The 11,868-nt window shown below is 45.4% G+C and overlaps 1 pseudogene; it reads right to left on the bottom strand.

Moving 5' to 3' along the window:
* LOC135203470 (protein O-linked-mannose beta-1,2-N-acetylglucosaminyltransferase 1-like) overlaps positions 1 to 9,034 on the bottom strand; it is a 32,603-nt pseudogene extending 23,569 nt beyond the window's left edge.
* Between the last annotated feature and the right edge of the window lie 2,834 nt (positions 9,035 to 11,868).

Below are 11,868 nucleotides of genomic sequence, written 5' to 3'. Positions count from 1 at the left end.
AATATTTAAGCAAGCAAATAAATAATAAGGTTAAGATTATTATATAAACAGTTTTGTCCTTATGAATGTAAAAAACTGAAACAAAAATCAATTCATTCTCAACATTTCCACTTCATAAGTCAAGCAAAACCATCTGAGTGATAAAGTTACAAATATAGACTAAGCCTTTCAGTTAATAAGAATTAGAAATACTAAAGAGAGTGTTTTGGTTTACATCACTTTATTATTTATATAAAACAAAAACCTTCATCCTACATTTATGAAAGATTAGACTACTACATATACCTAAGTCCACAGAAACCCAAGTTCCAGAATGCAAAAAAATGCTGTTTGGTGAAGGAATGAACAACACTGAACTGAAATGGCAAAGGATAAAAAAAGAGATTGTAATACAGTACAGTACCATTATATATTCTTTAAACTGAGGTATGCCATCAAATCATACCTCTTCCTCAGGAAGGATGAAGGAGAAGCAAGGGTGGTCTACCAGTCGGATTTTCTTTGCCTCTTTAATCTCATTCTCAAACCACTCAGCATATGCTGTTGATTCCAACCTGCAAATTTTTACCAAAAGTGAATCTTGAATAACATTGCGTACACTTTACTAATGCTTGTTATTTATTTGCTGTGTTTACATAACAAACCAGTGTGTACACAGCTTGTGATTGCACACCTATGGTAACATCAAATCCCAATGAGCACATATTTCTAATGACCAAAAGTGGTCAATTTGGATCTTACAGGTTTAGAGGAGACATAAATTTCTTGAAACAAGGAATCCCTTCCCCACATTCACTGCTAGTCATGGTACTCACCATGATTAAAACTTTCTTGAAAATAAAAACAATCCTGTTAACGAAACATAAACAATCATAACAGAAACCATAGTGTCCTCAGCAGAGGTAATAAAATAACAAACAACAGTAATGTTCTCAATATGTTGACCCTCACATTAAGAGTCTTTGATAACTTGACCAGTTGTCCTCCTTGCCCTTACTAGTCTGTCCTACTAAACCCCAAATGACCAAGCTGGGAAAAGCTCCCTTTTACTCCTAGAATACCTCCCAGAAAGTCATGAGATAAATCCACATATGTTAGAAAGCGCTGTATGAAAATAAAAAAAGAATAATTCATGACACCACTTCATCTAATACCCCTTGCTTTGGCATGAAAAAAACGCACCTTTCCACATGACGCACAACTGTGGCAGTATCATGCGTCATGATCCTAGAGTTGAAGTACATCTGTTGCTCCCAACCTGTGACATGAATACCAGCTGCCCCTCTGTGGCCCGTCTGGAGACTTCAGGCACAATGGCTTGCTGGTTCCTCTTGATTCCTTCTAGGTAGAGCCACCAGTCCCAGTCTTGGCCACTCTGTTAACAAGAAGCAATCCATTAATTTCAAAGCTGGACACACAAATCTGAGAGGATAAGTGTCATAATTAAAACCTATAACTGAAGGAAACTTTAAAATGGTAACTACATTTAATCAGAATAACTTTTCAATCATACTCTTATTAAATGAGCATAGGTGCTTAAACAGAAACAATTGTACCTTTAGCAAAGTTTATCACTTAGAGATTCAAAAGCAGATGCTGTATACCTTCACTCAAAACAGCAAAATTAAAGCATAATCCTGTACTTCTATGAAATCTGACACTGAAAATTCAGACAAACCAGCAACATTGTAGTAAAGCTATTTTCCAAAGCAACACAGATTGATATAACATCTTTGGAACTGAAAAGCCAAGATAATGTACCACACTGATAAAAAATGATATTGTTAAGATACAATAAAGTTTGTTCATACTTACCTGGCAGATATTATATAAGCTGTATTCCTCTGAAGTCCGACAGAATTTCTAAAACTTACGACACACGTAGTGGGAGTTAGGGTGGTTAGTACCCATTCCCGCCGCTGGGAGGCGGTATCAGGAACCATTCCCATTTTCTATCAGATTTCTATCTCCACTTGTCTCCTGAGGGGAGGTGGGTGGGTACTAAAATTATATATATCTGCCAGGTAAGTATGAACAAACTTTATTGTATCTTAACAATATCATTTTGTTCATGAAACTTACCTGTCAGATATATATATAGCTGAATCCCACTTTGCGGTGGGAGAGACAGAAAAAAGGATTTTAGAAACATATAAATGTATATGATTGACATCTTGGTTCCTTACCTGTTAGCATAGCTGACTTCGTGATTACTGTCACCCAAGCCTGCTTCTGCTTCACTAGAGTTACCAACAAGGTAGTGACCTATGTAGTTGGTGCGCTCTAATGATCTGTCAACGGGGACGGGACCACAATGTGACTAGACCATGACCATACTTCCGAGGGCAACGAGGCAAAAAAACCACCACCTAAGTTAGCCTAACAACAAACTCCCATATACCAGGCTAAAGGAAGGGACGACTGTACTCGGCAGCCGACCCTACAACCATAAACATACAAATATTAAAAACTCACCTACCCTTTTCTATGGGAAAGGATGAGTGCTACCTCCTGCCCCCAAAATAGTGTCTGCGGCGACGTATGGTCCGAGAGAGTAACAGCTTTCATAGGTCGTTCTCACCTCCCGTAGTAGTGAGAGGCGAACACCTGAGTTTACTCCTCCAAAAAGTAGCACTTAAAATTCTTTAAGAAGGCCATGTTTTTTCTTGAAAGGCTATTGAGGTCGAAATAGCCCTTACTTCGTGGCGCGTTAACTTTAAGTATCTTCAAGTCACTGTCTTTGCAAGAAGCTGTCCCTTGCGCCTATTTAATGGTGTTTCTCAAAAAGAATGCCAGTGCATTCTTGGACATGGGCATGTTTGGTCTCTTGACCGAACACCATAAGTTCTCTGCAGAACCTCGCAATCCTTCGTTCTACGATATACTCTCTAAGAGCCCTAACAGGACACAGGACTCTTTCTGGCTCTTGACCAATGATCTCTGCCATACCCTTGATCTCGAATGTTTCTAGGCCACGGATTGGAAGGGTTTTTCGTTTTTGGCCAGAAACGACATATTCAAAGAGCAGACTGCATTATGCCCTTTGAAACCGACGTGTTTGCTGATAGCCTGTATTTCGCTAACTCTCTTCGCCGTCGCCAGAGCAGTTAGGAATACAGTTTTCTTCGTCAAATCCCGTAGAGACGAAGATGAAAGAGGTTCGAAACGATTTGACATCAAATATTTTTAGGACCACATCCAGGTTCCACGAAGGTAGCTTCGGTAGTGGTACCTTGGTCGTTTCGAAAGATCTCAATAGATCATGGAGATCCTTATTGTTAGCGAGGTCAAGACCTCTATGGCGAAAGACTACAGATAGAACGCTTCTGTAGCCTTTAATAGTTGACACTGCCAACTTTAGATCTTGTTTCAGATAAAGCAAGAAGTCGGCGATCTGGCTCACAGAGGTAGTGGTAGAGGAAACTCCTTTTCTCTTACACCAACTTCTAAAGGCTGCCCACTTCGATTGGTAAACCGCGATTGATGATGGTCTCCTCGCGGTGGCGATAGCTTTAGCCACTGATTTTCGAAAAACCTCTCGCTCTGGCCAACTTTTGGATAGTCTGAACGCAGTCAGACTCAGAGCGGAGAGGTTTTTGTGGTACCTCTCGAAGTGGGGCTGTTTGAGTAGATCTCTCCTTAACGGAAGAGATCTCGGATAATCCACTAGGTAGAACATCACCTCTGTGAACCAGATCGCTGCGGGCCAAAAGGGGGGCGATTAAGGTCAACCTCGTCCCCTCCGATGCTGCAAATTTTCTCATCACCTCCCCCAGGATCTTGAAGGGGGGAAAAGCGTAGAGATCCAGGCCCGTCCAATCCCATAGAAGGGCGTCTACTGCTACTGCTCCCGGATCGAGAACCGGGGAGCAATACAGAGGAAGTCTCGCCGTCCTTGATGTTGCGAAGATGTCCACTAAGGGGCATCCCAACGACCCCACAGTTCCTGGCATACTTCTTGATTGAGAGTCCACTCTGTCGGCAATAACTGTCCTTGTCGACTGAGGAGATCTGCCCGGACGTTCTCGACTCCGGCAATGAATCTTGTCAATATTGTGACTTCTCTCTCCTTCGCCCAAGCAGGATCTCTTTTTGCTAGAGAAAAACAGGGAGCGAGAGGTGTGTTCCTCCTTGTTTCTTCAAGTATGCCAGGGCTGTGGTGTTGTCCGAGTTGATCTGAACCACACGACGGGAGACTTTGTACTGGAAGGAACTGGAGCGCTAATTGAACCGCTGCCAGCTCTTTGAAGTTGATATGCCAGGTTACCTGTTCCCCTCTCCAGGTACCTGACACTTCCTCCTCCCCCCCTAGAGTTGCTCCCCCCCCACCCCGTGGATGACGCGTCGGAGAACAACACTAGGTCTGGGGTTCTGAAGCTTGAGGGATACGCCCTCTGACAGCTTCCACGGATCGAGCCACCATCTTAGATGGTTCTTCACCTCTTCCGAGATGTTTAACCTTCATGTCGAAGTTGTCCCTTTTTCTGTCAGCTGTCCCGACAGAAAGAACTGAAGAGGTCGGAGGTGTAGCCTCCCCAGGGAAACAAACTTCTCCAGCGAGGAAATGGTCCCAGCAGACTCATCCATTCCCTCACCGAGCATGAATCCTTCCTAGAAAGGCTGACACTTTTTCTATGCCTTGTTTTGCTGACGTTCCTGGGACGGAAAAGCCCGAAAAGCCACTGAATCCATCTGAATCCCCAGATACACGATGGACTGTGTTGGGGTCGATGTGACTTCTCGAAGTTCACCAGAAGTCCCCAGGGACGCAGCTAAGACAGAGTCGTCTTCAAATCCTTCAGGCACCGGGTCTGCGAGGAGGCTCGTATGAGCCAGTCGTCTAGATAGAGCGAGATTCTGATGTTGGAAAGATGGAGCCACCTCGCCACGTTCTTCATTAAGATGGTGAAGATAAAAGGGGCCGTACTCAGTCCGAAACAGAGAGCCCTGAATTGAAAGACCTTCCCTTTCAATACGAACCGAAGGTACTTCATCGATTGGGGATGTATCGGGACGTGAAAGTAGGCGTCCTGGAGGTCGAGTGATACCATCCAATCTCCAGGTCTTAAGGCCCCCAGAACTGACTGAGGTGTCTCCATCTTGAACCTCTGCTTCTCTATAAGAGGTTTAGACGACTTACATCCAAGAACGACTGGGGCCGCCACCCTCCCGATTGTTTCGGTACAAGAAAAAAAAAAAAACAAGAAACAATCTGTTTGTAAAATCCTGGCGTTGCCAGGTCTAAAACCTGTTCCACTGCTCTCTTCTCGAGCATCTGCTCGAGCAGGTCGAAAAGAATCATTCGCTTTGTTAGCGGATACGATGGGGACAAGTCCCTGGGAGTGGAAGTCAACGGGGGCGGCTTTATGAAAGGGATCTTGTAACCCTTCTCTATGACGTCGAGAGACCAGGTGTCTGCCTCTTACTCTCCGAGGCTTCTACAAACAACTGCAGCCTGCTCCTACCGGTGACTGAAGGCACGATCTCTCACTTCTTACCCCTAGACTTGGAAGGGGCTCTACCTCTAGGAAGGCTTCTTCCTCGAGGAGACGATCTAGCGGAAGTCCCTCCACGAAAAGGCTTCTGCTTTCTAAACTGTTGTGTTCCAGACGACGTTGAAGGGCCAGCCGGACGTCTCGAAGACTGAGCCAACAGGTCTTGTGTGGCTTTCTCCTGCAGACTCACTGCCAGATCCTTCACCATAGCTTGGGGGAAGAGATGACTCGAGAAGGGAGCATACACAAAAGTTCTGTCCTCTGAGCGGAGAGACAGACTTAGCCGCGAAGTTGCAATAAAGCGACCTTTTCTTAAGAACCCCTGCTGAAAAATGAGAGGCTAACTCCTCTGAGCCATCCCTGACGGCCTTGTCCATGCATGACAATACACTGGACGCTCCCCCAAGCTGATCGAGTCTGGCTTACGAGATTGGTTGTCTAAGGCTCCAAGACACCAGTCCTAAAAAAATTGAAAACTTCTAAGGACCTAAATAGTCCCTTCTAAAAGATGGTCCAGTCGGAAGTCGTCCAAGAAACCTTAGCCGATGCTAAAAGGGCCCTCCTTGAGGCATCCACCACGCTGGCGAAATCACTTGAGCCGACGTAGGAACCTTCAATCCTAATTCCTCGCCTGTCTCATACCACATCCCTGCCTTACCGCTAAGTCTGAACGGAGGCAGGGGGCGAAAGTAGTTCTCCTTTGCTTTGCCTAGACTCCATCCAGGCGTTTACCTTCCGGAAAGCTCTTTTCGTAGATAACGACGTCTTCATCTTCACGAAACCTGGAGACTTACTTGTCTTCGACGACGAAAAACTGAGAAGGAGGAGAAGGAGGAGCAGCTGGCTGAAAAGTATCGCCAAACGAATCACGAAGTAGTCGTGCCAAAACTTGATAATCTGACGAGGCAGACGTAGCAGGTTGATCATCATCAACATCCTCCGAAGAACCGCTAAGTTCTCCTTCTTCCCTACCCGAGTGCAAGTCCGAAGGCAGAGGCAGAAGTCCTTTAGCTCCAAGTCTCCTATCTGAACGATGAAAAGAAGACGAGGGTAACGGATCCTTAACAGTAACAGGATCAGGAGTCACTTTTAGAGGGCGAACGTGCCAAAGTCTCGGGAACCACATCCGAGTGACAGCGAACTTCCACATTCGCGTCCACAGATGGTCTTACTAGAACGTCTACGAGCGTCCATAAAACTGAGCGTCCAAAGTAAGTCGTTCTCTCGAGCGTCCAAATCAGCGTCCAACCTAGCGTCCAGCGAAGCGTCCAACGGAGCGTTCCATCAAAAGAGACTCTTCTACCGTCCCGCGAAGCGTCCTTCCGAACGTCCAGCGAAGAAACTTGATCCACTGCCCGACTAACATAACGTTGAGCGTCAACACTGTCATGTCGAAGACGTGCAGAACGCAAATCGTCGTCAGCAGAAGCGTCGAAGTCGGAACGCCGAGCGTCCTCTCTACGGGAAGGGAGAGGAGCATGCAGAGAACTCTCTCTAACTTGGCGTATAACGTACTCTAGATGAACCCTGGGGAGCCAAACGACGTCTAGAGGGCGAAATATCAGAAGACGGGGACGAAAAAGGAGCCATTGGAGAAGACTGCTTAGATCTCTTGATAGGCAGTCTATCGTCTTTCCTTCGACGCGGGACCGTCTCCTTCTGTTTCAGTAAAGCGTCCACAGTTGCCGCTGCATCGCAATGATGATCTCCGTCTGAGATGTCTCCTTACGCGGAGACGAGCTGCGCTTGCGGAGAGGAGAGGGGCGAGGGGACGCCTTCTTCCTTCTCCCAGGAACAGCCTTGGCTCTAGAGCGACTGGGGCGCTCGAGGGCGTCATCGTCGGATGGACGTCCTATACTTCTTCTGGGGAGGAAAGGCTACGCTTTCCGGAGAAGAATGCCACTCAGACATAGCATGACGTGAAGCGTCCAGCTCTTGAAGAGTCCTCTTCAGAGGTCGCGAATCCGATCGAGATTCCCACCCCTTGCGCGGGGGGGACGCGTCGGAAGACGAGAAACAATCCTTAAGGATACGTGCTCGAGCACGCTCCTTAGCAGCCTGGGAAGCGTCCACAGGAACTGCTGAAGGGACGCCAGATCGGTGGGGGTTCCCCGTAACCCTCCTTCGGCCTTCGACATGCCCTCTCCCTGAGTCCTGGGAGTCCGGCAGAGGTCCCAGCCTAGAGGCGCTATAGGGCCGATCTGACGCCCCCTCCACTTCACTAGGGGCACTATCACTGCACTTATTTTGCCTGTTTTCAAGGGCAAGCACTTTAGATTCAAGCGTCTTCAATGAATCTAGAATAAGCGAAAGGGCATTACCCTCCGCAGACACCACTTGAGGGCCCGAAGGCAACACTACAGGGTTAGGAGACACAAATTCTAAAGGAGGGTTAGAAGGGGATACATTAATACCCTGTCTGCTACCCGACTTACTCCTGGAGGAAGACCTCCTAATCCTATCACGTTCTAACTTCTTAACGTAGGATTCATACGTCCTTCCATTGCAAATCATCTAAGCTTTCACACTCATTACAGCGCAAATCAAATCTACACTCTTGCCCCCTACACCCTTTACACAATGTGTGAGGATCAACCAAGGCTTTTGGAAGCCTAACCTTGCATTCCACCTTCGAGCACACCCTGGCGCTAGCAGAACTACATCCAGACATTTTTAAGGGAAAAATCTAAGCCAAAATCAAAAAACAGTCCAAATCACGTATGCCAAGCTATCGATCCAATCAAAAAACAAAACGTCAAGAGGATACTCAAGCAATATGAAAAGTTTTCCAAATCCTGAGGCGGAGGTGTGTAAACAGGTGTTTACGACACCGGCGACAGAAGAAATCTGATAGAAAATGGGAATGGTTCCTGATACCCGCCTCCCAGCGGCGGGAATGGGTACTAACCACCCTAACTCCCACTACGTGTGTCGTAAGTTTTAGAAATTCTGTCGGACTTCAGAGAATACAGCTATATATATATCTGACAGGTAAGTTTCATGAACAAACTAAATGAATCAATAAACCAGATACCTTATCATTTCATTATTTATATAAATTTCAACAAACTTTGCCTAATTGCCACCTATCTAGGAAAGGCATAGCCAACCAAAAAAAAAATATATACACATCAGTCCACAAGAGCCAGTACACAAAGCACTTTTGATCCTACCACCATGATGACATGTTTAACTATAACCAATCAATCATTCAATCAGATACCTAGGGTATATCTAATAATTTCACCAAAGACATACCCCAGGAGTTACCCACAGAGGCAGGGCATACTCGACCCATCGACGACAGGTCATCCAGCCATACTGGGGGGGGGGGCACTGTCAGCTCGCATCACCATAGATGGGTCACTGGCAGTGCTTGGGTATGAATTCTGACCGAAGGCATTCACCAAGTAGAGTGTAGGGTCATTGGTAAGAGCAGGAGCTGTCTGGTGGAAGAAACTGCATAAGAAATATTACTGAACTCTTTTTGTATAAAATTGTTTAGTTCTCATGTGGTAGGTTATCACTATTTTTATCATTATTTAAATATGTGATGTGTATTACTGCATTTTTTTTTTTTTTTTTTTTTTTGCAAATAAATCTAGGGTTCTAGAATGATAAATGAATAAAAGGCCTTACTTGCAAAGTAAGTTTCCATAAGCACAAAAACTGTTCACAAAAAAAGTCATTATTTTCCAAAGAAATCCTCAGCAAAATAATTTGAACACTATACCTCAGGAGGTCAGAGCCAGTATAAGAATCATCTTCCAAAAGAATGGCTTTGTCCACATGAGGCCATTGGCTGAAAACGCTATACAGGGCAAAGGCGATGTTCATGTTTGTCCTGTCAAGATGTAAATACTATTTAATTACTACCAATGTATTGATTTTCAGTGAGGAAGCCCATGCAAAGGGTAACTATAAGCCTACATGGAAACATTAAAGAAACAGGCCTAGAACTATGGATAAAAAGGTCTTATTAACTCACAAAACAATGGACTTGCTGCTGGACATAGTGAATATTACACGTATCATAAAACAAAAGCGAGGAAAGAAAGTGATAGGTTGGAATTAAAAAAGAAAAACTCACAGAACTGAAAACAAAACATAAAAAAGGTAGTATTACATTAACCATCTCATTAATAAATTCATTCCAATTCCTTATCTAAATTTAAGCAAATTTAATCTATACACCTCACCTGGTATTTTCACCTGGTTCACCCTGGGGTGCATGGATGACTGTTTCCAATTCAAACAGACTTGCCAGGCTTAAGGTTTCTTCATCACCTCCATCGACAACCACCAGCACCTTCGTCTCCCCAGATCCCCAAACTGATTTGAGGTTCTTCAGTATCCTGGGAAATATAACAGAAATCAAAGCATATCATTTGAAGTATTAGTCCTTTTAATGTTTCTTTGTTGTAACTGAGATCTTAGCCTCATCAAATTGTTTTATCACCAGCTTCTGAAAATTTTCCTTACTATCCTAAGCCAGTTCCAGGCTCATTTATAATTTAAGTACCCCAAAGAAACAAGAAAAAGACTTGATACTATCAAATTCCAAACAAATATATATTCTTGAAATCTACTTTCTGGGCTCAGCTCGTGTCGCTGCGCGAAATATCCTTTAATCTATTATTTCTAGGGTAAAATGTACTAACACATACAGAGAATAAATAAAATAAAGAAAAAGGTCAGTATAAACTGACTCGCTCACCCTCCAAGAGGGTGTCGGTATGAACACTAGGCGAGTGAGACCCACTACCACGAGCCAAATACCAATAGAAATCTCCCAACAACAAAAAACCCTCCATGAGGAGAGCCGGACCCACAGAGTGAGCAGCTCGTACTACTACTACTCCATCCCATGCTGCCGACTGCTGCGCCTCTAGTGGCCATCCTTTTCAGTTAGCACCTCACGAGCAGAACGTGATATTTTTCTCTCTGTGTTTTTTGTGACCCTTTCGTTGGATTTATCTATGATGGAGCGTGCAGCTATTGCAGCAGCTAAGTTAAGTACTCAGTATTTATGGTTAGTTGGTTTTTTCCGGCCCTCGGTCAGTATTTGCCGTTTTTTAGGTATAAATACGTACTCGGGGTCGGAAGCATGGCAGCATGGTTCTGCCGCGTGGTGGGTTCGTTCTCGGTCTCCCATACCTAGAACATCCCATTCTCTATGTACGCTCTATATTTATTATCCGTTTTACTTAGGGTACTGTCTACTCAGGTTTGTCATGCATGCATGTCTTTTACCTTATGTAGGCTTCTTCTTTCCAGAACCCGCCCCAGTCCCGGCTCTTAGTATCGGCCTCTGACTAGCTTTGAGTGGTAGACTTTCTTCGGGTTAGTCGTACACTCCTGAATTTTTTCTCCTACTTGATTGTTTTCTTTCTTTTATTTTTATTTTATTACCATGTATTTTGTTATGGTTAGGTTAGTTGGGCGGTCTGGCTTAGCCTAGGTCCTGGCTCCTTGAGCTATGCTACCGCTCATCAGTTCGGTTGCTTCCCTATAGCATCTCTCTGATCAGTCGGTTTTGGCCCAGTGGGTCTCTATGCTACCGCTTTTCAGTTCAGTTGCTTCCCGATAGCATCTCTCTGATCAGTTGGTTGGTCCTAGGTTTAGTTGTCTTATTTTAGCCTTACCGTCTCGTGGTCACTACGCGATCACGAGACAGCCAGACGCCTGCCCAGTCCCCTTCCTCCTCCCGCTCTTCCATAGAGTCGGGGGAGGGTGGGGCGTCTGCCCCACGCTCGCTCCTCATACCCGAGCATGCCTCCCTCTCTCCCCCCAGGCGGAGGGGCCAGGGAGACGGGACAGACCCAGACTGGACGCGACCTCTCCGGCTTCTCGGTCCGGCCCGGTGGTGATGTGATGGGGGTAACTGGCCTTTCCCCCTTTCCCCCCATCCGTTGCTTCCTTGTCGCTCCGGTTCGCTCGAGCCTGTATGTCTCCTCGCTCTTCCCGACCTTACTAGGTCTCCTTTCATGATCGGAGTCCTGGCATCCAGCGGGAAGTTGTTTGTCCACCCAGTAGGGTGGACCGGAACATTACAGTGGGTCCCTGCTAACCGTTACCGTATTGCTGAGTTACTACACCCGCTACGCACTGGACTTTGCTCCGTTCGTTTGAGTTTTAGGTTTAAGAGTTATTAGATTAACTATAAGTTTATCTTAAGTACCTTAAACCTCTTCTCCCCTACATGTTTTACCGGATTCTCCGGGATTATAGCCTATTCAGGTGGGCAGGGGGGGGTTATGCTAAAATTTTTTCCGAGCTCCGGCATGCAACGGAGTTCTTCTGTCCTTTAGCCTGTAAGTGGTTATTCTTTAAGATACTCATGTGTCTTCCCACTTACAGGCCACCAAACTGT

This window comes from Macrobrachium nipponense, chromosome 36 (genome assembly GCF_015104395.2).
Source record: "Macrobrachium nipponense isolate FS-2020 chromosome 36, ASM1510439v2, whole genome shotgun sequence".
Taxonomy (NCBI): Eukaryota; Metazoa; Arthropoda; class Malacostraca; order Decapoda; family Palaemonidae; genus Macrobrachium; species Macrobrachium nipponense.
Note: the sequence above shows the minus strand (reverse complement) of the source record. Positions and strands in the feature narration are given on the sequence as shown.